A 23,289-nucleotide genomic window follows, 5' to 3' on the forward strand; every position below is an offset into this window, starting at 1 on the left:
TTGAACCACACTGCATTTCTCATTGGCACTCCAGTTCCTGAAGCTCTAGAAACTTTGCCGCCTCCCTCCCCCCTCGCCGGGGATGTGTGCGAGCTCTGTTTGTTTTCGCTTTTGTAAAACCTGAGCGTTATGATTTGTCCCCCGTTCCCTTAATAAAGAAACGACAAAGAGCATTTGCAGCGGGGGCTGGGCCGCGGGGTTTGGGGGGAGAGGCGCCACACCCCCTGAGAATAAAGCCCGCGCGGCGCTCTCTGAGAACCACGCACGAATGAACGAAGCACACAAAGAATACATTTGGCGACGAAACAGCGCCCTGCAGGAAGAAAGTGCCCGCACTCGGAGCGGGAGCGCGACTTTTGGCGCTCTTTGGGAGCGGCGGGAAGGAAGCGGAGGACAGGCACCGGTGGGTGCGGGAGCGGGGGCCGCCCGCCGCCGGACTCCCGCCGGGTCCGCAGCGACCAGCCGGGGCCCGGAGCCGCGCGCGCCGAGCCAGGTGAGGTTGGCGGCGGCGGCGGCGGTGCGGGGCGCGCCAGCGCTACCTGGCCGGGCGGGGCGGGGCCGGGCGGCCAAGGGCCAGCCCCGCGCTCCCGCTGCCCGCGCGCCGCTCGACCGGCCGGCGGAGTTGCGCGCTAGTTGCCGTTTTGGCGCCCGAAGCCCCCCAGCAGCGCTGTTCCCGCGGCGCGTCCCGCTGGCCGGGCGCGGGGCGCGAGCCGCCGGGTGGGGCGGCGGGGGGAAGGAAGGACCGGCGGCGGCGGCGGCGGCAGCGGCAGCGGCGGGCTCGGCCGGGCCGGCGGGTGGAGGGCACGCCTTTGGCGAGGCCGGGCGGGGTTGGGGCTGGGGTTGCCATGGCAGCCGCTAGCCGGGGCGGGAGCCCCACGCCCGCCGCCGTGAGGGAGCCGGGAGCTCCGAGGTGTGCTCCGCGCGGACTGAACCAAGAGCCCGGGAGAGGGGGGGGTGGAGGCCCGGCCGGGCGCCCCCTGTGCCCCAGCGCGCCGGTCAGCCCCGGCCGGGGGTCCCCGCGCTGGGGAGCCAAAGAAAAGCTCCTCGCCTCGGGGTCTGAAGGGAGGCTCCCGGGAGCCCTGGGGGCCGCGGGGCGGGGAGGGGGGGCCGGGGGGAGCGCAGGGATCGTCGCCTCCGTCCGGGAGTCCCCGTGCGCGTGTCTCTCGCCTTGTCATTTTACACCCCACAGCGGCGACTCGGAGCAGGGTTGCATGTCCCAGCCATGAAGTTCTGTAGGTGGGGCGGGCTTTAATTTGCTTATATCTAATGATTTCAGGAGCCTCGCTTTAAAATGGCGGCATTCAGTACGCACCCCTGCTAAAGGCTCTCCCGGCACCGGGGCCACCTCGCGCAGCGCTGCTTTTGCTTCTGCCGCTAACAGATGGCATGTGCCGCTGTCGCTGCCGCTGCCCCCGCCGCTGCCGCTGAGAGCAGGACCCCTTAGCCCCCGGGTTTGCGCTAGCAGCATAAGGTAAGGCTGGAGATGAGTTGGGATTTCTGAGAGTGGCTGCCTTCCTAAGACGCCACCGAAGGCAAACGCCTTTTAAACTTTAGTTTTCCAAGTGGCAAGTAGAAGGAAAAGTAATCCTGCAACTTTGTTGCAATTTTAGGGCTTTGATCTTTCCTCTTCTTCCTGTTCTTCCGTCTTTCTTTTTTTTCTACTTTCTTTTTCCTTCGTGTTCTTCTTCTTCCTTTATATATATATATATATATATATATATGTAATTTAAAGGAATTTCTTGCGTGGCATATCCTCAGCAAGTGCTTTTAACAACTAATGCCCCCATGTTCATGCGAGATCGTGAGCAGTACCACAGCTTCCTTGCAGAGCGGTGTCTTCTCCCGCTCTGGATCGACACATTTGGCAGCTTGCTTTTACTACCGGCATTTGAAGGGCGTCAGGCTAGATCTTAGGAGACTGTTAAAAAGGTAACTTTATTTTTAGCATTCACACAGTCAGCTTTTATGGTAAGGAAACGCTATTAAATCAAGAGGAGGCACGAAACTTAACATTTAGGTGATTCATTTGTGTAGTGTTAACATTACTGTAGTGGACCTACTGTGTGCTTTTCTGACTGCTGTCTATTAATTGATATGTATAGATACAACAGTGAGGGTGAATTTATTGTATTGCCGTAATTAAGGTAGCGTGTTTTAGAGGAGTTCTTTTTTCCTAGATGTTCCTGAATTGCTTAATTGAGCTCGGGTCTCCACCTATGGGATAAAGCCTATGATTAGGAGCTGCTATCGTATCTCTACACATGTATTAACTTTGCGGGAAAGTATTCATTAAAACAAAATTATTACAAGATTTAATTTTGAAATGACTGCTAATTTTTCACTGTGTTGACTCCCCGGTTTGATTGATAAGTCTGGGTGATTACTGATGTAATGGTTGGAAAGTGGACTCTTTGAAACGGCAGTACAAGTGACTAGGCATCCTTAATACAATTCATCCGAGGTTATTTTTTCCCCCTCTGATAAAAGGCATATTGACAATGAGGCTTACTTACCAGAGACCTCAGATTTTTCTGATTATATTCATATTTCATATTCTCTTTTTTGCCTATGCAAATGTTTAAATACTTTTTAAAAGTTGTTTAAAAATTTTTTTTCCCATTATGCAGTACCTTTGAGGGATGCCCTGATGTTTATGGAAACTTCCCTAAACATAGTGTAAAAGGGCTTTTGCCCATAGCCAGCTGATATTATTCTGCCTCTGTCTACTTTTTACTTCTTCCCAAGCAAGAGAAGCCACTTGGCTGACAGACTCTCCTGCTATTAAATTTAGCAAGCTTCTGGGAGGGGGTGAAAGAGATTGTTTTGCACCTATTAAAGAAGGGTGCAGTTTTCCTGCCCAGGTGCTGCAGAGTGCCTAGAAAGGAAGAAGTGAACCGTTTACAGTGGAATTTACTATATAATAAATTTTGCATCAGTGTTTCCAGATCATTGTTCGGAGAAGTGTGTGGGGGATTCATTGCTTCACATCCGAAAGGAGAGCTCCTACAGGCGGAGCAAATAGATAGCCTGCATCCTACATCCTTGCCTGGGGAAGGGGGTGGAGGGTGACCAAAACCCAACTTATCCCATCTTTAGTGCTTAGAGACTTAGAGCCCAGTTCAGCACACTCGGCCTCCTGATGTGCTGCCTTCTTGCTGAGTGACTTTGGACCAAGCGCATCCCTTAAAAAAAAAAAGTGAAAACACTAAACCTTGGGACCAAAATAGAGAAGCTAAACCAGTGTCAGTTAGCTAAAACTAGAATAGACAAGCTAAACATTTTGCCAGTTAGCATTCCAGCTCTATATAGTGATGAGATTGGAGACCTTGTGTGAAAACATCAGTGAAGGGGTTTGCCAGAAAAAAAAAAATATTTTGAGGGAGGATTGATACAGCGTGAGGCTGGAGGTGGTGACTGCATGTTTTGCTCTCCTCCTGAGAGCCACTTCATTTCTCTAATTTCCTTTGCTGCTTTAAGCGCTCCTAATGATTCCCAGGACTACTATAAAGTACCTTTTTTCTCCTCAACTGTCCACTGCAGGCATTTCGTAGCAGCTGCTTTTCCAGGGGGATAAAACGGATGAGTATGAGCTGGTACCCAAGGCATCTTCGGTGTTCCCTTGCGCCCACCCTTTACCTAAGCAAAGCCTCACACAGAGCAGCTACTCGGGAGATGCTGAATCAAAACGAAGAATGAATCATTTGTGAACTCACAAAAGAGCAGATTTCATGGCCAGCTTTTAATTGCGACAGTCCATTCTGGGGTCGTTGCAGGAACCGAAACACTTAAAGTAGATGAGAAGGCACGCTCTCCTAATTGTCTGCCTTCTGTTTGCTTCTCACTGAAATGCCAGGCTCCGGTGTAGTTCCTTTTTCTGGCCAGTAGGTGCTTGATGATCTGCCCCGCTCTACGGTGTGAAAAAGTAACCACAACAGCTTGGGGGGGGGGGCGGGGGGAGAGGTTTTGTCTTTTGAGGCTGTGCGGCACTGCACGTGGTGAAACAGGGACAGTCTCTGGGCTGCTGTGCAGATGCTGACAATATAGTTTGAAGTACAGTTTTGTTCTCTACCCAGCTGTCTTTAGATGTGAGACGGAGGGGATAGGAGGAAGGGGGTGAGGAGTCATCAAGTGACGAAGGTTTTCGTTCCTAAAATCCTGCAGTTCTCCCACTTAATAGCACAATAAATTCAGGAAGGGGGCGGGATTTTGCTGTTTGGAAATAAATAATGTTGGCTGATAGGGTGGCCAACAGAGTTTGGGGTACAGCAGACAAGAATAAGTTACAATACATGTTTGACAAGTAATCTGATCGTGTAATTAAAGGTGGATAATGGTCACTGCCATGTTAAGACTATCAAGTGTCTGAAAGAGCACAAGGCTACGGTCACCTTCTTCAAACTTCTTCCGTGCGTGCTGTTGCGTTTTCTTAAACGATGTCTCATAGGCTGAACAGATGGATTCCCCCCACCCGCATTCTCAGTGTATGTGATGTCACAAAACAGAAATCAGAAGTTGTGGTTTTTTTTGTGAGCTCTTTCTGCCTCTCCTGAGGTGTGTGATACGGTTGTCACTTTGAAAATAGAAAGAAATTTGTACCTCAGATAAAACGAGGTGGCAATTTTTTTTTTCTCTAGGAGAATAAACTGTGTTTGGGAGCAAGGAGTTTAATTTTAATTACCAACCGAACAGCAAACACAAATTATGACCAAAAAGAAAGCAATTAGATCTGTATTTATGTGGGCTTTCAGATCTTAAGGAAACCAGATGGTTCCAAGGCACCCAGCTCTTCCTGAATGGTTCTATATCGCCTCAAGACAGCCAAATGACAGTGTTGGAAAGACAACTTTGAGGATTAGGATAAATAAGGTATCTATTACATTATCAAGTGTTCATGACATCCATGTGACCTAAAAGGGATCAGATAGGTATTTTTCCCCCCGGCTCATTCTAGTAACAGCATAGTATCAATCCATCATTTATTTCTGCTTCGTATTAAGTGGAGTGACAGTGTTTTTAAAAAGATTGGTGGGAAGCATAATGCAGTCTGGAAAGAGGGACCTTATTTTTAGGTGAGAGATAAAGGTATTCCCAAGTGGTCTGGACACATCCACAGAAGCGCACACATGCGTGCGTACGCAAATTAGTCGTCACTTTGGAACAATTTATACAGCTATGCATTGCTTTCTGCCTGAAGGATTATGGGAGAATACCTACTCAATTCCAGGCAGTTAACTTTTGGAAAAAGGATACTCAAGAGGAAGGAAGAATGAAAGGAAGCTTGATTTAAATGCACACGTGTGTGTGTGTGTGTGTGTGTGTGTGTGTGTGTGTGTGTGTCTGTGGTGTATGTATGTATGTGAATATAATATACATATATATCCACATGTGTATTCACATGCATACGTATATGACACACATATACATTCTCCATCTGTATGTACATGATGCTTTTTAAGAAACTCAAGCATAGTCACCCCAGGACTCGATAACAGCCATGAGAACAAAGTGTTAAGGGGAAGAAAGGAGGCTGGTTAGAGATTTAGGAATCAATTAGGCACGCTTGTTAAGTACTGTGTCCACCCTCAAGGCCCACTTCCATCAGTGCTAAGTCGGCTGATGAGTAGGAGTGATTTGTTTCCCATTTTAAGCAGGAGTTCGTTTTATGCCTACGCGGCGGGTAAACCTAAGGGGCCCAGGAAGAAAGGGCCTCCAATTGAGAAAGGCAGTCTGGAAAGAAATGCGGGGGGTTGGCACTAGAAACTTCCGACAGGCTATTTGATCTCGTGAGGCCACCGGAGCGTCCTAGAGCCTGGCGGTTTGCTGGCTCTTCTTTTCCACTTTGGATCATTCAGATTGCCTCCAAATTGTCCTCATCGGATTCTTTGCATCCCCTGCACTTGGTGTGGAAGTTTGAGAAATGTTTCTTCGGGCTTATTCGGGGTCCCTGAATGTCCAGGTCACTCATTAGGCAAGCGGCTGGGTCTTCCGACCTCTCATCCTCAGTGCCTGGCATGTAGTAGGCTCTCCGTAAAAGTTCGTTAAATAGGCGGAAGTGTGGCTTAGTCTTTCTAACTTGTCCTTAGATTTTTATGAACACCTTTCCTGTGATGTCAGGTAGCAGTATCTCTATCTTTAGTGTCCCCCTGGAGTGAGTTCAGGGCTGAGTCCTCCAGAGCGGCCTACAAGCCAGCTGCTGTGTTTTTTGCCACTTGCAGTTGTATTTACTGTACCCGCCTCCCGTCCCAGGGAAATCAATCTTCAACAAGAAGTTCTATAGAAATAGTTCTGCAAACCGTTGCACCAGATTAAACCCCCCCCCCCCACACACAATGAGAAACACTGGGACTCGGACGCCTCGTGCCATGCGTAGTTTAGAAAGTGACGAAGTCACAGACAAAAACCAAAAGGACCCTGAGAGCTGTCTCATTTGCAGTTAAACATGGATTGCCCATTTGGAGATGAAATTTGCATAGGTTTTTATTTACCAAGACACAGGTTGAATAGCGCCTCTTTTTACTGGATCCAGAAAGCACAGTCCACGCGGTACAAGAGACAAGAGCTGCCGTTTCAGATCTCCCACAATCAGCTTTTGCGGTCTCCCCTTATGTGGCAGTATGAAGAGACCAAACAAGGGGATAGGGTTTTTGTTGAGGGGGGGGTGGCCTGTTAGCAAAAAAAAAAAAAAAAAAAGAGCGAGTAAAAAAACCAGAGAGCTTGCATTTCATCTTTTGTCTTGCAGTCTTCAACCTTCATGAAGGAAAACAAAACAGTGCAAAACAAAAGCACTGTGTATGATATTAGCTTGGGCATATTTCCCTTAATATAATTCCTATTTTGTGCTTTACAAATCGAGACAATGAGGCGGCCACATGCTGTTAAGGGGGCTGCTTTATTACGATTAGGTTCAGGTACCATATAATGTTTTTTCTGAGTTGCTAAAAAACATGGAGACACATTCAGCGAGACCCATGGCACAGTGGAGTTTGCCTTTGTCCTCCAAAAAGTTGGCGTTCAAGCGATGATCCAGTTGTGGGTGCTGTTTTGTTAACAGGCACAGTGATGTTTGTCAAAATGCTTGCTGTCTGTGATGGATGAGGAGCCCGAAGAAGAGGCCTGTGTTCTTTTCCGAAGTGATTTTGAGAACAATTTAAACTCCTACGTCGTTTATGTGAGCACTTTTCCTAAGTAATTGGATAGCACGAGGAGAGACGTTCTTCGCTCACCCAGAAGTATGAAGTGGAAAAATTGTACACCTGATAAGGTCACATTTTAGGTCTAAGGGCTTCCAAATGCAGAAAACGGGGTGGAGGTGGGGGTGCCAGGATAACCTGAGCTGTTTCATGAATGCCCGTGGCAGTGGCCTCAGGTAGAGAGAGCTTCCTGAGAGCCTGGGTCTGGGCTCTGATTGACAGGCACCCCAAGAGAGGGGGCCTTTTTGAGAAACACCTTAGGTTTGGGGGGGCACTTTTGCCTAGACAACGCGCTGCCTTGCTACCATGTATGAATCCTCTTTCTCGGAGAGAGAAACCTGGTTTGGCTGGGGGATTCATTTGCACATACTGAGAGCCTCAGCATAGTGATAATAGGAGGGCAAAATGCTTTTACTTTCTGGCTAAACCTCCCCTTCCAAAACTCCTTTGTATTGAGAAGTCGACAGGCTGGAACAATGTGGCATAGGGCTTGGCATTTCACACTGCTGGAAAAAGACAAGAATACCTCCACGTGTGGCAAAGAGTGTGATGATGATGACAATAGTAATAAAAGGATCTAAAATATGATTGCCTTGGAAAGCTCTCATCTAAGCACGCGTTTTGAAGTCGCGTTGTGGGATGGTGAGAGAGCGCCGGGGCAGAGAAACCCACTCTAAGAAGTGAGTTCCCCTTCTCTGGGATGCTGGAGTCCGCAGTCCTCTCCCTTACTAATAAAATAGTGTTGCTGGGAATTGATCTTAAATGAACAGGAAACGATGAGGCTAGCTGATGTCCAGTTCCAGAGGCTTCTTTTACTAATACGGCCCATTCCTGTAGTCCTTAGAATGCATGTGTTCAAGTGACTGGTCGTGTGATCTGCGCTAAGTAAATTTGGGGGGGGGCTGTAAAAGTCACATTTTTTTCACTGTCAAGCCTCCTCCTGGCCTTCTGTCTATCCCCAAAGAAATTTCCGTATTTTTAGCCATCGAAGAAAACAGTTCAGACAGAGACGCTCAGAATCGGTGACCAGCAATGACAGGAAATGCTGGTTGTGCCCCGGTCTCCTTCGTGACTTCGTGAGACCACAGCTGGCTGATTTGCTTACAGCTTCCTGTTTGGGGGCTCTTTGGGTCAAAAGTAGCAGTGCTTTCCATATAGATTTTTTTTTTTTGCTTTATTCTGTAAGGCCACAATAAATCTGTCACTGGACTGCATGTTTTGTATATTTTATGGACTGTATCATGTGGTTTGAGTTTAATTTGGAAGGCAGTGCTTTTATAATCAAGAGTCCCCCCCCCACACACGTGCAGCTTTAGGGTCTGGGATTGCACGGGGCCTTCGAAAGTTTATAGCTCTATTTACACAATAGTGATTGCCGAGGAGGGCATTTCCTGCCAGTTAATGACCGGTTGGAAAGGCCAAAAGTCCAAATCCAGGAGGAGAGGATTATTCATTAAATGCCACGGAGGGACCAAAGCTCTTTTATCAGGAGGTGGTGAGCAGAAAGTGAAACCACATTCTGCCTTTTGAAGAGCTCAGAGCAGCGTGGCCAGCGCCCCATGTGGATCCGGGCTTCGTGGTATGGGCAACGGAGCTGCTTTTCAGGACAGGAACCAACGAACTGGCCCACGGGTTGCCAAATCAAGCCTCGGGTGGGTAGGGCATTTCGTTTTCGGTGACAACCCAGTGGAGAAGGGACAAATAAGAGGAGGGCCCCAAACTGGCCCACGTATTCATAACTGTGGGGAAATGCTCAACTCACAGGTGTTAGAGCTACCTTGAAAACCTGTAAGATCACATGATTGACTTTCCTAGTTGGTTGAATAACTGATCCTTGCTAAGGTGGACGAGAACTTGGGGATGGAAGGAATGATCTCTTCTCAAGGTCAGTGTCACAGGACACCAATATTCCATTTTGATTCCCTGATAATGAAGGTAAATAAAGTGCACTAGGGGCACTTTGCCTTTTGTGGAAGTACCTATGAGGGTGAGGGCCGTAATATTAACCGTTTAACCTAAGACATTCCCAGGAAACAGTTGTGTCCCCAGTATAAGTCTTGCCCGCTATAAAGCAGCTGAGGTGTGAAGAGTTTGGCACCGATTTAGAGCGAAAACAGAGTCAGACAGATACTAGGTTCACATCCAGGAATCCCGGACTTCCTGGCCTGTCCTTCACTCCCTTAGTTTCCTAAGCCTTCAATTTGCCAAAATGTTAAATGTTCACGAAAGATTAACATCTGTTCCCAGTTCTTTAGTAGATACCGCCACACAAGGGAGGTTGTGTGACACCCCCCACTCCTGAACATAGCTTGATCCTTTACCTTGAAATTTTAATTTCTTTCATATCTTCCACATTGTGAGGGGAGTGCAAGGGGTGGGCTGGACCTCTAAAATACAGGCGGTCATTACAGGCCAGACACCTGGCTTTCTTCAGGGGATTGGGTAATCTGTCACTTGCACAACAAACCAAATATTAAGTTTCATTTTTGGGTCTGGCAAATGTCATTATATGCTTTTTTAAATATCCAGTAATCCAAGGATTTCTGGTCATTACCAGTTCACAAAATAAAAGAGTTTTCTGAAGTTTAAAACACTCTACAAATGAACTGTATACCCATTACCGTTGTTGCTATTAGATGAGACCTTGAGGAGATTTATAAATGGAGTGACTGGATGAACTACAAAACGTATTTTTTTTTTTTAAATGTGATTTTATTTTTTGAACAGTCACGAGTTCGAATGTTAAGATACACTAAAATTTCGCAAGCTCAGGTTAAAGACAATATTCTGGTTTACAAAATGTTTCGGACTGAGAACAAACAAGATTTTTCTAAGTAGATGTTCTATTGGCCTGAAAATTAACCCTCGTTTATAATTAGCACAGCTGCATTTAAATAATGATCCAAAAAACGTTAGAAGTATCTTGTTCTAAGAGATTACGTACGTACCCTTCCATCTTGACATTATTATTTTGTTTAGCAGACTCTTTATAGGTTATTCAAAAATATGTTTCAAGGTGGCTCAGGTAACTATCACAGTCTGTCCTGGTGGCATCAAAGTCTACGAAGATTTACCCTATTTATGGAGCCAACGTTACCTCGTGGTTTGGAAAAAGTCTATTCGTTCTCTCATCGTAGTTTTTAAGTGGTAGGCAACAACTCGTTAACGCATGATGAAATCCATTTAGTAGGTTGTGACTAGCACTGTTTTAAACAAAATGGAATAAAATAGTGAGAAAATATCAGAATATATCATGTAGGAAGGTTAGATATTTTTGGTGAGACTTTTTCAGATCTAGACACATACGTACTTAGGATGTGAAATGTGTTTCTTACTATTTGTTGCTGGCAAAAAGGTTGAAAAGTCAGTGCTTTCTTTAGTGGATGTTATTTCAAACTGGCTCAGTAACGTTTCGTCGTCTGTTTTTGAGGGGAAGGTGGTCAAGGGATGCCGGGGACTAGGGTGCTGACATATTGAGCAAGGTTAGTTAAGTACCTGGACAGTCAAGTGTCTGTTTTTCAAACTGAGAAGTGAGACGTACTGCCATCGGAATGCTCTAAGGTTTAATGTCCATGGTATTTTGTAATCCTGAGGAGATGCCCTTTTTAAGTATTATGTACTTGCCAACTGGTATTGCTAAAACATGAGACACAGAAAAGGCAAAAGAGGACATCTTAGGGAAAAAAAACACACTAAAAATCTTGGGATAGTTGGACCTGAGTTGCTTCTAGCACGGAAAGAATGGTCAAGAAAATTTAAATGCAGGGAAAAGCCCACCTTATTTTAGGATGAGTTAAATGTAAGTTACAAGAGTTCAAAAATTGCTTTTGAATTTTTAGAAATCAAAAACGGTCCTATCCAGAGAAAACATATTTGCAAGAAGAAAGCTGATTTTTAAACAAATATAAATGTACACATTTACCACATATTGGAAGAAAACCTGAGCATGGTTGTTTTTTCTGCAGCGAACAAAGGCACACATTAAATGAATTTGAAAATTGTGGATGGGAGGCAGAAGCTGAGTGTCTGTTAAATATACCTAGGATATTGATGCGAATGATTATACAAATAGAGAAGACAATAGCCACATAGCCTTTCTCGTTACTATTTTCTACTAATGAGAATTAAGCCCAATAGTAGAAAAGAAGAAAAAGATTTACTCACAGGAAGTATTAAGAGATTGGAAACACCCTTAGAAGCCTGGACAATTTCTACATATTCCTTTGACTTAAATAATTGTCAGAGGGGAGGAAAATATTGCCTTCTGGGTCTCTTGGCATCTCCAGTTGGATCCTAAGGATTTTTTGGCTTCGCTCCCACCCCCTCCGCCCTCAGTTGCCTCCCAGTGTCACTAAATCTTACTGCTGCTTTCTCAACTCTGAGAATTTGAAATAAAATTAGGCTTTTCATTAGAGACATTTAAATGTTAAACTTAAGTTACCGCACTGAAAATAAAATACAGTCTCAGTTCTATTGAGTTGGTAACTAAATTCTGTCATTGTAAACGAGTTCTCCCTCTTCAGATACACCCTATTTCAAACTTAAGAATAGAAAAAGACTTAACACAGCTAATGGTTGTGTAATTAGCAATCAGTTAATGAAATGAGATGTAAAACAAATTAAGCACAATAATAAAGTGTTACTCCATCACACCCCCCCAAAAAAACCCACCAAAAAACCTGGTTACATACGTTACTGTATTAACGATGAGAAAAACGAACACACGCTGATGGGTGACCTGCAGACCTTTCCAGATCCTGGGAGTGACAGCTTTTAGCGGTTTCTCATTCTGTTCATTAAAGCTCTTTAGAAAGCGCCCCTATGTATGTTTTTAGGCCGGAGGATAACTTTGCTTACAGCATTGATTGCACCATAAACAACATTTACAGAGTAGCATAGAGTAGCTGTAATAAGGCGTGGGCATTTAGAGCGTGAGTTAGTCAGGATTTCCAGCTGCAGTAAGCATATGGTTGGTTGTGTGTTTTAGGCAAACAAAATTAGTCATTGGTTTGGGGATTCAGCTCCTTTTTTCTTTTTTTTCCTTCACTTTAGCCTTCTGGGGTTTTGGTTATGGAATACTTGGCAAATGATTAGTGATAAGAAAAAGCTCTGTAAGAAGGTATGCTAAACAACTAAACGCCAAGCTCTCGTTCATTTCACACGGCATTCTAGCGTTTCTCGGTGTGTCTGTGAAATATTATGATCCCTCGTGTGACCATCTGCCAAATTACATTTAAAACTTTGAGGTGGACACAGGACTCAAGACCTTCAACAGGCGAGTTCCTTTCGTTTATCGCGAACAAAAATTTCCCTCAAAAGGCAATGAGACCGTGAAGGCAAATGGACTTCTAGAACAAAGAAGGAAGATGGAAAAGAAGAGAGAAATGCTAGGTTTGCTAGTCTTTTTTTTTTAAGATTTTATTTATTAGAGAGCGAGAGAGAGCACAAGCAGAGGGAGTAGCAGGCTCCTCGCTGAGCAGGGAGCCCAATGCGGGGCTCGATCCCAGGACCCTGGGATCATGACCTCAGCCAAAGGCAGATGCCCAACCATCTGAGCCACCCGGGTGCCCCTAGATTTGCCAGTCTTTTGCTGGGATAATTCCTTATCCCATAGTCCTCATTTTTGTGGAACCCTATGGGCCAGAAGAAAATGAAGACATTGATATTGCTGTTGGCTTATCCATGAGGAAAACCCTTTGGTCTGAAGCACTGCAGCCATTAGCACTTCGCAGGAAGCCTGTAGTGATGAGGCAGAAGGAAAGCAAGAGCCTCATCATCTCAGCTCGAGGACAGGAGCCCCAGCTCCTATTGCTCCGCATGGTAGGTAACCATTCAAACCAAACCAAACCCTCTCGAAACCAGAGGTGGTTTGCTTTTAAGTGAAAATCAGCTGGGTGTCCTTGGGGTCCTATAAAGGGAGTATTGTGAAGTACGCATCCAGACTTCTGAGATGGCCTACTTTTAGCTCCCTAAAGCAGAGCAGACTTAGGAAATAGGAAGTCAGAAGATAAAACCAACAACCATTGCTTTTTTTGTGTGGCACCAACGGTCCCTTTCTGATTTGCTCGGTGGGAATAGTGGCAGAGACTGTCACCAGGTGAGATTTCAGGGGCCTGTGACTTCCCTGGACACATGCTCACGCTGGTGGGCCCCAACAGGGTGACACGGGCTCTTAGAGTCCTTGAGTGGCAGCTTTTACCTGCACCTCCAGGAATGTCTTAGACTTTTAAATCAATCTTAATATCCGTAGGCAGGAGTTTATATATAGGAATAAAATTTGAACCCCCATTTTCACACCCAATAAAAACGTCCTATAATAGGTGTTTATTTAGAGTCAACTGACATTTATCGAACAATTACTGTATGCCAGATGCTCTACTAGGTGCTTTCATTTTGTTATGACAAAATTTCCTTTAGCTATGAAATACCACTGGTTCTATCCAGCAAATTCTCTCCTTGGCATCTAATAGTTATTAGGCTAAAAATGGCACCTTCAATTCTTTACTCATTTTTCAGTACCACCCCCTCTCCCCCAACACACAATAATTTCTTCTTTGTCTGGTCCCGTCGTCTTCATCACTTGGGGACCAACTCATGTCCTCTGGGCAGCTTCTTCCATCAGCGAAGGCATTTGTCTCCTGGGAAGTCAAGCCAACGTTGATCTCTCACTCATCCCGACAGAACAACAACAACAAAAAAAACTGGTTTTGCTCTCTTGGTGGCTGGTGCTGCAGTCGGATAGGAAATGTCCGTGGATGAAGAGTTAAGGAGTCAGGACAATGATGTCGAGTGAAACAGCGTGTAGAAAACCCTAGAACAGAGTTGAATTGAACTTGTCCAGAAGGCAGAGAAAGTAACAGAGCTGCCATGGGAGTTGTCACTCACCTCCAGGAGTGGCCAAGGCCGCCTAAGGAGCATGGAGAAAGGGGGGGGCGAGGAGGAGGAGGAGGGATCATCTCTTTGATTAAGGGAAGAAAAGAGTGCTGTTGTGTGTTTAAGGTAGGAGTGACTGAGATCATGCTTACTGGCTGGCAGGGAGGCGGAGGTGAAGCAGAGTTTGATCTTTGATCCTCCTCTAGCTCACCGACCGTAGACCAGAAGAAGTGTCTGTAAATGGCCAGATAACGTGTAGCGTGGCTCCCCTGCTTGCGCAGCGACTGCATTAATATGTCCAGTAGTACTCGTGCAGCCAGATTCAGTAAACCGTGAGGAGCTCTCCTGTTTATTCTTTTTGCTCTTAAGGTGTAGGATTAAGCTTGCCACAAAAGAACTGGGATAGGTTGGAACAAAACAAAGACAGTGGAATTCAGCCAAAATAATAGATAAGATCGTTTTTAAGTGGCTTTCGAGACCTCTCGGTGCTACTGAATTCGTGCACGTGTGACTGACATCTTTCTATAGGTCGGGCTCCAGGAAAATGAAAGTCAAGTGGGGAAAGCTGTAAAGAATAACGAAGATTGGAATATAACTACCAAGGATGTGCTTTTCCTTTATGATTTCCTTTTAGACTAGGATCCCGTCTCAGTCCTTCATTAAGTTAGAAATTTCAACACGGGCAGCACCTTCCCTGTGGTGCGTCCGGCAACTTCCGGTTTTCGTGGATTTTCCTCTTTGACCGTGTAATTCAAAAAATAAGCCTCCGGTCCAGATTCAGTTCTTATTGTAGCCACCCTCCCCATGTTCCCTTTTAGAACGTATTTTATTCTTCCTTTCTCAGCAGCTGATGATTATCAGTACAAAATATCTTGAACATAAGCCTTGTACTTAATGTCTGGGTTGATGTTGATTCTAGTCAAAGAGAAAGGTTGTTGCTTTGAGGTTCTGAAAATGCTTTTTATTCTAAAGAAGAAAATGATGCAAATTTGGCGACATGTTGAAAAACTTAAATCTTTGAAGTTATTGTAAAGGTACTAATTATCTAAACCCACATTCCCCAGTCTGTGTTTATTTTGCCACAAGTTCCAGGTAAAAAAAAAGGGGGGGGTTCTTCTTAGGTTGGATGCCTGGGAATTGATGGTTAAAATGAATACCACATTCTGAGGATTAAACTGCATGAAAGCTATATTCCCTACTCCCTCCCAAAATATCTGGACACAAATGTATATGAGAGTGTATGTGTATATACGTATATATAATTTTATAAATTCAACTTTTGTTTTTTATACTACATTTCAAGTCACTGGGCAAACGCTACTTGTTGATAAGAATTTAAGACTACTCCATCAGCAGATATCAAAATAGTTGCATAACATCTTCCTGCCAAGAGAAGATACGGCACAAAATCAGCAGTAACTTAGATTAAAAGACTCTCCTCCCCAGGAAAAGTGTTTGTTAAATAGATTTCTTTTTTTTATTTTAATGATTTTTTATTATATTATGTTAGTCACCATACAGTACATCCCCGGTTTCCGATGTAAGGCTCGATGATTCATTAGTTGTGTATAACACCCAGTGCACCATGCAGTACGTGCCCTCCTTACTACCCATCACCGGTCTATCCCATTCCCCCACCCCCCTCCCCTCTGAGGCCCTCAGTTTGTTTCTCAGAGTCCAGTCTCTCATGTACTATTTTTGTCTCCTACTCCTCCGCCATCTTCGTTAAATAGATTTCTAAAACAACTGGGAAATCTTTGCTTTTACTTTCCTGTTCGTGATTTCTAGTTTAAACAGCTTCCTTACCGTGTGACACTGGAAAAAATAGATATCTAGAGTCCCCTAAATCGAGAAGCAAGCCAAATGGTTTTACATTTAAGTTATTGAGGATATCTTTGTACTTTGTTCAAGTAAAAATATTCAGCAGATCCAAACTTAAAATGATAGCATGAATGGGCTTATTCAGTCCATGATCAACAATTTTCAACTCTTTGCTTGATAATTGGAAGGATGGCACAGGAATGCAAGTTCATATGGTTGGTTTAAATTAAGGCTATTGTGTTGAGGGAATCAAACAGCTTGGTAATCAAGTTATGAACTCTATGCCTCTCTTAACTAATTAATTTAGTCTGATACCTCTTCAAAGGTCGTGTTCCATATTACCAATTAACTATACCTCTTAGGCATCTCAGCTCCATCTCCAGGGTCTGTTCTCTGGTTTATTATTATTACAATTACTTATTGGATTCAGTAAAAAAAATTGAATTTGCAAATGGGTCCTTTTTGGGTTTGATTAGTATCAGTGAAAATACCTTCTCAGAGTCTTTTTGCTCAGTGAAATTGTATTTTTTTAACAATGAGGTTTGCACATTGAAGTTAAAATTAAAATTATTAATAATAATTAAAATTAAAATAATATAGAAAAATGCTTCCCAAAAGTCGGTACCATGTTATCTTTGTGTGTATGTATGATTAACATTGTAATAAATACCGGAGAAATGATCACTTGTTTGTTGAGCTTACAGTGGGGAAAATTCCAGCAAGGAAGACAAAAGTGAGTGATGGGAGAAAGCCTTTGCGTCCAGTTCTCCCCGGCTGTGTTCGGTAGAGAGGAACACTTACTCAGAGGTTCTGTAGCCTCCTTTCTTGGCAAGAATTTGATTCTTCCAGTATTCGGTTTGAAAACCGTAACCTTCTACGTGTAGAAGGGGAAGGGGCCAATTTATCTGACTCCAGTCAACAAGCTACACAAATTCATATGAAAAAAAGCAAATCTGCAAAAAAATGCATGGGGAGAAATCAGGTATACCGGTTGTGTGTGACTTTTGCAATGGACTTTCTACAGCATATCAACCCTGGCATCCTTCCAAAGCGGGCTTTGACCAGATAATCACTATACCTATAACCTTGGAAAATTGCTTTGGCAAGAAAATATATCAGACATCATGTCTTCTTTTGGTTTGGAAATCCCTATTTACAGACTCCGTATTTATTAGTTTATAATAGGGCATCCTAAGTGCTAAATGCCTCCCCTCTGACACAAATGCACCTAAACACACAGGAATAGTTTTGACATTCATTCATTCATTCATAGTTTTGACTTCTATTTAAACCTGAGTTCTGTAGTTGATTGCAGTTGTGTTACTCATCTGTAGTGGCTGCGGACCTTTTGCGGTTGTATCATCCCATGAAATATCTGGCCTAAAATCAATCAATCATACCTTTTTATTTAAATGTAATATGAATCCTCACCAGTTTTTAGTACCGGAACAGGCCTCACTATAGAACAATCTATTAGGGAGGAAAAAAGAGGAAAAGGAATATTAAGAAGTGATTGGAAGGGATGACATAATTTTGTGCTTTTTTAAAACAAAGTTTGCTTATTTATTTAAGTAATCTCTACACCCAGCGTGGGGCTCAAACTCACATCTCTCACATCCCCGAGAGTCGCATGATCCGCTGAACTGAGCCAACCAGGCGCCCTGTACTCCTTTCTCATGGCAACAGTTCCTTACTCCGTGCCAGGCAGTGTGATAAGCACTTTGCACACATCCTCTCGTCTCATCGTCACTGCAATCCTGTGACGTTGGTGTTATTATTTATCTCCTTTTTACAGATGGGGAACCTGGCCCTCGGAAAGATTAGTAGCATGCCCAAAGACATTCTGCTAGTAAACAGCAGCGTCCAAAGTTGGACTTCACCCTCTGACTCCACAGTCTATGCTTAAAATCTCCACGGTTATATTATGGACATATTTTTTTTAAAAAAGATTTCACTGGGAACTTGAGTGTGCCGTCTGTCTCTTTTACAATGCATTAGTGACCTAAGACTGAACACTGGGTAAGGACGGCGCTGCTGGAATGAAGTAAACATCTGGAATGACCAAAAGCTGCAGACTTTCCAAGTTATAGAACCATAAACTCTTGGAAGTGGAGGGGAGAAGGCATCATTCAATTACAGCACCCTTGTGCGGGATTAGTCCGCTCTGCACACTACTGTCGGTAACAGTAACCAGACTTTTAGAAGTTAGATTATGGTGAGATATATACTAATATTTAATAGTGGTGGTGCCTGATATTTTTATAGCACTCTTTTGTTTCGGAGACTTTAACGTAAACTCTACTGAGTGCACGCAGCGATCACAGCATATTTTAAATCCCGGCTTGATTTTTCTGATAGTTGACCTCCCAGGACTTCTGTGTGTCACTTTCCTTCCCATCCCACTTGTAGCTTTTTTCCTTCCCAGCCCACGAGTCAGCCAAGTTTCTTCGTGCTGAGGATAGAGCCCTGAGCAAGTATTCAAGAATGTTTTAATATGAAGGTAAGAAACCTAGATGGTTTTCTACAAAGACTTTCAAAAGTAAAGTAACAGCTAAATTGAGGGGGTTGTTGATCTACTTTTCAAGAGAGGCAAAAAATAAAGCTAAAAATGAAGAGAGGCAATGGATTGAGACAGCTTTGGACTCCCACTTATTCTGTCACCTTTAAAGAGAAAGTTGATTTCTGACATGAAGACCCACACTCACCATCTATGTGCTTTGTGACAATGGTGATCCCACCATGTCCTGGGCCCCTTGCCACGCCACCCTGCATGTGGACCAAATCTTTGTTTTCCCACCAGCTAGCGTAATGTCTTGCATACAGCAGGTGCTCACTACTTCTGTTAGTTTAGCAAGTATTTGTTTAGTATACATGAGGTATTGAGCCAGTGACAAGATGGATAAGAGGTGTCCTTGAGGTGCTCACAGTCGAGCCGACAGCTCATCAATAGTTCCACTATCATGTGCCAAGTGTTGAGCTGGAGGTGGGCAGACATGCTGGATGCTGAAACCCTGGGTAGAATTCCGTGCTGGATCTTTCATCCACTCCTCTGATATGCACATCCCTTCTGGGGCATTGTCCCCTACATCTGAACCCATTCAATAAGAAGGTATTCACTTTTAACAAGGCAGGGAAGTTAATCCGCATTTTCCTAATCGCAAATGTCTGCGTCATTGACTTCAAATCTGTGAATACCATGTAATTACAGATCTCATTTCTAAATAAAATTTAAGTAGAGCTGTTGTTGCTAATGCTTGGCACCTCCAGAAATTATATCTTCATAGAACTTTTGAATAATCTTTACAATTATTTATTTATTTATAAGCCCTACACACAACATGGGGCTTGAGCTCAGGACCCCGACATTAAGCCCCGACTGAGCCAGCCAGGTGCACCAAACTTTACAGTTTTTTATAAAGTACTTCGATTCATTATGTGCCCAAATCCCTAGTAATAAACCTATAAATCTTAAATGATGTGTTATGCATGTTTGTGCCCATGGGAGGCAGGACAGAGTGGTAATGGACAGCAAGGATGCTGGGGCATGCCTGAATTTGATCTCTGCTTTACTACTCATCCACTGTGTGGCCCTGGACCAAGTTATTGAATCTTTCTGTGTCTCAGTTTCCTCATCTGGAAAATGGGGACACTAGAAGTGCTTGGGTGGCTCAGTCAGTTAGGCGTCCAACTCTTGGTTTCGGCTCAGGTCATCTCAGGGTCCTGGGATCGAGCCCTATATTGGTCTCCACGATCAGCGTGGGGTCTGCTTGTCCATCCCCCTCTGCTCATCCTTCTACTCATGCTTTCTCTCCCTCTCTCTGTCTCTAAAATAAATAAATCTTAAAAAAAAAAAAAGAAAATGGGGACAATAACAGTACTTACCTCACAGGATTGTTATGAGCAATACACGAATTCATGTATGTGAAAAAGCTAAGATTAGTGCCAGGCACATAGTAAACACTGTGCACATTTGCTGTTATTATATTTTCAGTTCTACTGCAATTACACACTTTATTCTGTTTTTCATAAATCATACATACTCCTCTTTAAATGACATTCAAATCATTAGAGATTGATGTGAAGGTTTCTCTTACGTGGAGTCTCTAGTCCTCTGAGTGTTTTCACACCAAAAGCCAAGTAAGTTCGCAATTATCTATACTCGGAAATGAGAGGCCAACTTTGACATTCCTTTCTGCTCCTGTTGCATGGCCATAGAGTTTGACAATAAATTACACGACTACCTCCTTTCAGCTTGGTAAAATCTCCATAGCTCACACATTATCCCATGCTAAGGGATCAGTGCCTTTAGAATGTTCGATGTGTAGCTTGGAAGCGACAAGAAATAAAGCATACCACAGAACTGGGTTTACGCTTCTTGACCGCGTCGATGCCATGCTGTTTGCCAGCCTTGTGATTTCTGGGCGTATTTCCTTTAGTCGACCGGTAACATCTTTAGCAGGATGCTGTCTGGGGGCCAAAATCCAATGGTGAGTTTTAGTCTTCTACTGCTGATTACTGGTTTTGGCAGTGCTCCGGAATTCTGCGTGGCCAAGACAAATTGACAAATACAAAGTCGTTTAGAGTAACAGTGAATTAACACTGAGATTACTGTTTGCCTTTCATCTTTCTGTATTTTTTCACATTTATTATTTCCAGGGCAGTGATGATATAGTCATTTTCAGGATTAAGCACAGGGAAAAAAATGCTGAAAATGGCACAGAGGAGTGAAGCCTATACTAAGTACAGTTCAAGCCGGGGGCCAGGGGAGATCCACTTCATGGACCAAGCTGGTACAATTTCCTCATCATTATGTTTAGACGACGATTTTATCTTTGTCATTAAGTGGCACCATATGGATGCTGTGCCCACCGAACCAGCTTCCTCAGTAGCAATAAGTAAATGGGTTAATTAACTTTTACATGTATGGTGGTTATCAATTTTTATTCAGAAATTCCCTTACATAAAATACATAAGCAGTTAGGTTGGGTTTAGAAATTCACCGACAGCCTTTATAACCTACTGTAATTATCCCCAGAAATCAACATGTGTTCAGTGACTAACTCTCCAGAGCTTTTACTAAGATAAATAAACAGAAGCAGCACTAACCAGTTCCCTTGCATTTCCTAATCTTTGGCATGCCTTTTGGTCGTATTTTAGACTTAAGGGGGGCTCTGTCTCTCCTGAGGAATCCAAACTATGCTTTCTCCTCGTTGGCTGGCTGGAAAATTTAAATCTCCCTCTCGTTGATCAACTTCAGTCCCTAGCTCGTATATATCCCTTACACTGTGCATATGTCAGGGGATCTGAACATGTGGTTTGCATTAGCGAGCACCCAGCACAAAACAACAGTGTGATAGTCCAACGGTATGCATCGGTAGATTAAGATACTTACCGGGATACTGCCTTATTGGTTGGAACATAAACACGGACCAGAACACCCTTTCCACTGCACACTTCCTGGACGCCCCCGTGATTCAGCAACAAAAATGTAACCAAGTGCCCAATATATGTTTCAAGACATGACTGGTGTTTCTAATCATGACCCAGAATTATTAGAAAAAGCATAATTTTGTTTTCCCTATGCTATCTCTAAGGGGGCAACAAAGTTTGATAAAGCATTTCAGAAAGATATCTACCGAGACGGATTAAAAGAGACAAATAGTAATGTGTAAAAGTTTCGGTTTTTGAAATCTCATTTTTATTGATCCCCTCCTTGCCTGACAGTTCCAGTAAATGAGGTGTTAATATAATAAGACCTCAATGTGAATTTATGGACTTTTGTAATATCTTTATGGGCCAGCAGTATTAATAAAAAGTATTTGTCATTGAAATTATGGTGTTGAGAAAATTATTTTGGGATCAGAACCAGAATTGTAAAGAGGTAGCTACTTTCAGTGAAAGCACTTCCAAACTCATAGAGTTGGGGAGGGGGGGAGAATACAGAATATTAATCTTGTGCGTTCTCTTTTTTAATGAAATCTGATTGAAGAATCACTTTCTCACCTAATAATAGTCTAAAGGAGTCTGGTGAAGAAGAGTCTAAAATGAACTGGCATCACCGCTGAATTTTTGCATGCACACCTTTTTTTTTATTTCATAAATATGCATTTGTATCTGGAGGGAAATTATTTTCTTTCATTAATATCATACATGCTTCAAAATACTTCTGCATTATTTAGAAATAGCAATGTAAACTAAGAGGATAAAGATGAAGAATGCTCTAAAATGTTTTTTGAAGTTCAGTTTGCCAGTGGAGATTTTTTCAAATAACAATAACACTTCGCTTATCCTACAAGGATTTTCAAATGGCGTGTGCCTGCAGATGTCCACTGCTACCCTGCGTTAGAGGTAGTATTCTCCTGAAAAGCACACTATACGAATGGGAATGTTGCTTGTGTGTGCTCAGGGAAAAGCTACATCATTTTCCTCGGAAGCAGGGCTTTAGGAGTTAAGGTCAGCTCTGTACCATTCAGTGTAATGAGCAACGAATATTCTAATTTATTTAAAAGAGTTACAACCACCTCGACAAAATAAATACAGAGTAGCTTACAAAACGTGTCCTAAATAGAGTTTTCTACTTGCAAATATATACACTTAATTTGCTTGAGGGAGGCTTTTCGATAGGCTCCATATTATAATCTGATATTTATGCTAACAAATATTTTTGAAAACCTACTATGTGCTCAGCACCAGAACTGTTTTGGTTCCCTTTTTTCCGCATTACTCCCTTTCCATTTGCTTGGTAATCCTCTTTTATCATTTCAGCTTCCATCTACTTTCAGAAAATGGCGTTTCAGATGGTTTTTAAAACAGGTTTTTCTTACCTCTGCTTAGCATAACGAGTGTGTTTGGATAGAAAATACAATAGGACATTTTTGGTGTGATTTCATCTTTAGCTGAGACAGTATCATTCCACTGATCACTAATGGTTTTCCTGATTTTTCTATTGACACGAATAACCTGGTAAAGAAATGAGGTATGGAGTTAGTGTTTTCCTTAGGTTTTAACTCTCATTTCTAGTTTCCGCTACATGTAAAAATGGAGAATCCCTCCATTCTTTATCTTACTGACCTTTGCAACTCTAAGGAGCGGGTTTCCTTGATTTTAGCTAGCAGTATAAGATATATTTAATTTTGGATTCCTATTGGAGCATCGTATTGTTCCATTTACTATGAGTTGCTGACACATTTTCTCAAATCCACTGAAATAGTAATCAAGTGGGACTCAACTGTCTGAAACCCATAATCAATGAGAGTTTTTTATCTGCATTCGATTGTTATGAGAAATAAAATATGAATTTACCAGGGATTAAGTATAAGAAAAAAATAACCTGTATTGTAGCTTAAGGTCTATTCATATTGAAGCCAAAGCCCAATAGCTTCCATTAACCTTAATAAGAATTGAT

At 43.2% G+C, this 23,289-nt stretch overlaps 1 protein-coding gene across 7 annotated transcripts in view; it reads left to right on the forward strand.

The window, feature by feature from the left end:
* The first annotated feature begins 249 nt into the window (after positions 1 to 249).
* Positions 250 to 23,289, forward strand: part of MBNL3 (muscleblind like splicing regulator 3) — a 107,310-nt gene continuing 84,270 nt past the window's right edge. For 4 of the 7 annotated variants that reach the window (XR_008960379.1, XM_057315093.1, XM_057315090.1 and 1 more), the window contains exon 1: positions 1,276 to 1,471. The gene's annotated coding sequence lies outside the window, so the exon portion shown is untranslated. Of the gene's footprint in view, positions 494 to 1,273; positions 1,472 to 23,289 lie in introns of those variants that run through there. The other 3 variants (XM_057315085.1, XM_026520607.4, XM_048213627.2) reach the window with 2 other exon arrangements.

The sequence above is a fragment of the Ursus arctos genome, chromosome X (genome assembly GCF_023065955.2).
Source record: "Ursus arctos isolate Adak ecotype North America chromosome X, UrsArc2.0, whole genome shotgun sequence".
Classification (NCBI taxonomy): domain Eukaryota; kingdom Metazoa; phylum Chordata; class Mammalia; order Carnivora; family Ursidae; genus Ursus; species Ursus arctos.